Genomic DNA, 4,189 nt, shown 5'->3' on the forward strand with positions numbered 1-4,189 from the left:
TCCGGGACCGCCTGCCGCCGCCCGGGGCACTGCCTACCTGCCGGCCCAGGAGCTCATCCTGGCCTCGCCCGCCCGCCGCGCCGAGGGAAGACAGGCGGCCGGCCGGGCTGCGGCTGCCAGAGAAACCTCAGTCAGTCCGGCTTCCCGGACAGCCAGCCCCGACCCCGGCCCCACCAGGTTCCCGCCATCCGGACCCGGAGCCCCAGCCGCCGCCTTCTCCTCCCCAGGAGTCTGTCTCCTCTGAGCTGAAGAGGCCAGAGCGGGAGACACAGATAAAACACCGATTGAAAACTCAGGAACAGACTGCTCCACAAGGCCAGGATTGTTGGCGGAGCTGCTGTCTGGGCTGGGCGGCCGGCTGTGGGTCTGCATGGGAAAGGCTGAGCTGACCCGGCTGTGGAAGGGGAGGAGGGCTGCTCTCACCAGAGACCTTGCCCTGGGCTTGCGTGCCTCCTTTCCAGCCTGCTCTGCCCTGTGCCCCCATCTTCTGGGATTATACATCTTTCTCCATCCTGGCTCAGAGAAGACCTGTGTGGGGAAGGAGGCCCTGGTGCTTATGACAGGCACTGCTCATCAGGTGCCCTGAGCAGGAACATCTATGATGCATGCGCAGGCGAGCACACACAGGTGCGCACACACACACACACGCGCGCACACACACACACACGCGCGCACACACACACACACGCCTTCCCCGGGGCCAAGTAGCTCCCTTCGTGGGGACAAGAGTTAGGGGATTCTAGATGACCCAGGAGAGGGAGCAAGTGGTCCCAGTCTTGTGCCCAGGCTCAGGTCTTTCTTCTCTGCCCCGCTGTCCTCATTTTATTGCTGGGCACAGTAAGGCTAAGCCAGCCTGCTAGTTCCCAGCTACACACACTAGTGGAAGCACCACTAACACCCCTGGGGAGGGAGTTAGTTTCATTCCAACAGAAAGCTCCGCTTCCAGGAACCTGCAGCACCCAGCTCTCTGGCTCTCTGGGGCTGAAGAACTGATGGTTCTGTGCGCAGCGACTCCAGGCCAGGCCGCCTACAGTGAATTCCCTGTTCCACCCCTTGTGCTCCCTGCCTCCGTTTGCTCTTAAGTGAAATGAGAGTGGTGAGCCGGGCGTGGTGGCGCACACCGGTAATCCCAGCATTGGAGAGGCTGAGACAGGAAGATCCCAGGTTTGCGGAGGCCCTCCGCAACTTAGTGAGACCCTGTTTCAAAATAAAGAATAAAAAATAGGGCTGGGAGTGTAGCACAGAGGTAGAATGCCCCTGAGTTCAATTTCCAATCCTGCAAAAAATAAATAAATAAATAAACAAATAAATGAATGAATGAGTGAATAAATAAATAAATAGGGCTGAGGTTTAGCTTGGATACCCCTATTCAATCCTCAGTGCCACAGAAAGAAAACAAAACAAAACAAAACAAAAAAGAAATGGGAGTGATGGCCCCTGTTAGAATGAACTACAATATTTAAATTCACAGAAGAGTACTTGGTATTAGTGTTCAGCCCACGCTAACCATCTTAGAATCCACAGGGAAAACTCTGGCATTGAGAGAAGATGAGAAGCCTCAGACACATCTGGAAGCTTGGGACTCAATTCTGCAGCCTTGACCTCTGTCCACAGCAGCCCAGAGGCCAGGACTCATGGACCAGGGAGCAGGCACCAGCCTATTAGAGGGATAGTGGTTTTGCTAGTGCGTGGCCAAGACAGTGGCCAACTAGCACCTTTCCAAGGAACCACCCTGTGACAGGGACCCACCCCTGTGTGCTGGTGGAGCTCAGCTCTGCGTCTAGCTGGGCAGGGCGGGCAGACACGCCAACTCAGGGTTCATAAGAGCAGGCCTTAAATGGACATTCATCCCATTTGCCCCCTCCCCGTGACTCTGCTTTGATGCGGGGATCAACCTAATTGTCTTCTTGCTTTAGCATCACCCCAACAAAGAGTGAACGCAGAGACCCACATTCAAAACCCTCGGAAAGCGGCAGAGCTCACTTTTATGTCCCAGTCAAGAAAGCAAAACAGGTTCAACCCAGGGGGCTTAAAAAATACACGTGTATCTCAGTAATAAATCAGGGATGGTATCTGATTCTAGTGTTGGATGTCGTTTTTTGTCTTACTTTCTGCACAGTGTGGAGGAAAAGTAGTGTGCATATTTGTGTGCCATCGCTCCAAAATCTCTCCCTTTTGGCAGAAGGTAGTATCCGGCAAAATGTTGTCTAATCTTTATTTTAGCTCTGATAAGAATATAATCATTGAGTACTTTAGACAGAGCAGTTTATATACAGACTTCTAGAATTCTTTTTAAAAACGTACAACCAGCCGGGCATGGTGGCGCACGCTGTGATCCCAGCATTCAAGAGGCTGAGACAGGAGGATCGTGGTTCACAGACAGCCTTGGTCAGGCCCTCTGCAACTCAGTGAGACAGTTTCAAAATAAAGAATAAAAAGATAGGGCTGGGGATATCGCTCAGAGGTAGACTGTCCCTGGGTTCCATCCCTAGTACCACACACACAAAAAAAAGTACCACCATTTTCCCAATTAATTCAGCATATTTTATGCCTGTTGCTTTGTTTTAAGTTAGAATTTAATAGATTAAAATTAAATGGCATTGTTCATTTGAAAATTGAGACTTGAGTCCACTGAGAATCTTGCCTAGTACTATATAACTATAAAGATAGTTATATGTATATATATAAAGATAGTTATATATAAAGATAGTTATATAGTCCAGTATCACTGATATAGGATCAAAATCCCTTCAGATAATGGAGAAGAAACCTCAGTAGAGCCAGGGAGGAGTTCTAAGGGAAGAGGAGGAGGAAGACTGAGGTTCATGAGCAGAAACACTACAGCCGGGCGTGGTGACTCACACTTGTAATCCCAGAGCTTGGGAGGCTGAGACAGGAGGATCGCAAGGTTCGAAGCCAGCCTCAGCTACTTAGTGAGGTTCTCAGCAACTTAGTGAGACCCTGTTTCCAAATAAAAAATAAAAAAATAGGTCGGGGTGTAGCCCAGAGGTAGAGGTCCCTGGGTTCCATCCCAAGGACACAGAAAGAAAGAAGAGAAAGAAAGAAAGAAAGAGAGAAAGAAAGAAAGAAAGAAAGAAAGAAAGAAAGAAAGAAAGATTACCATTGACTACCATTGACTATATGTACATATGTAAATATAGCAATGTCCATCTCAGTACTCTGTATTGGGAAGGAGGAAACTGGGAGGCGAGGGAGAGCACCAAGTGCTGTGTGCCCATATGTCAATGTAAACATGGTTTACATTATGATGTGAGCCTGTGACGCACCAATAAAAGCACATTAAAAAAAAGAAAAACAAAATCCCTTCTGAAACCAGTGTGGTGATACATGCCTGTAATCCCAGTACTTGGGAGGCTGAGATAGGAAGGAGCACAGGTTCAAGGCCAGCATCAGCAACTTAGCAGAGCCTTCAGCAATTTAGTGAGATCCTGTTGCAAAATAAATAGGGCTGGGGGTATAGCTCAGGAATATAATGCCTTTAGCTTCAATCCCCAGTACTACATACAATAAAAAGAAAAAAAAATCCCTTCTGAGATCCTGGGTTCAGAAATAGAATAGAGAACACAGGGCAACTAGACATTTGATTTACCACACTATCACCCAGGAAGACTTAGTAAAGATAACAGATACCCAAGTGGAAACGAATGCAACCTAACCCCGTACCTCACACCATATGCACACAGATGTGTGTCCAAATGTTGACAGCAAGACAACAGAACTAACTCCAGAGGACAGTGCAGGCAAACAACTCGTGAACCTGGGGTAGCAAAAGGCTTCTTATGCAAGATAACCAGATGTACTAATGAGAATAAAAAGCAAAACAAAGAGACACAGAACCAGAGAAAGAGATGTCAGCATCCACTCCTAGACATAAATCTAAGAGAAATATGCACTAAGGCTCACCAAGAGAACGCCCAGAACAGCACATCCCCAGAAACAGCTCAGACGCGAGCGGTTCATGAATAGGATGGAATGTTGTGGGAGGTCATACAGTAAGATGCGATTTACTATAAATATCACTCTTTGTAGCCAAAAAGTAGCCGGATGGTACAGAGCAACGAAAGTAAGCATTTTACTGCTACTGGCAACCAAATGGATTCATGTCACAAGCACAATGCCAAGTCAAAGAAGCCATAATGAATTCACACTGTTCGACTGCACTGATTGA

Source organism: Muscardinus avellanarius, assembly GCF_963383645.1.
Source record: "Muscardinus avellanarius genome assembly, chromosome: 6".
Classification (NCBI taxonomy): Eukaryota; Metazoa; Chordata; class Mammalia; order Rodentia; family Gliridae; genus Muscardinus; species Muscardinus avellanarius.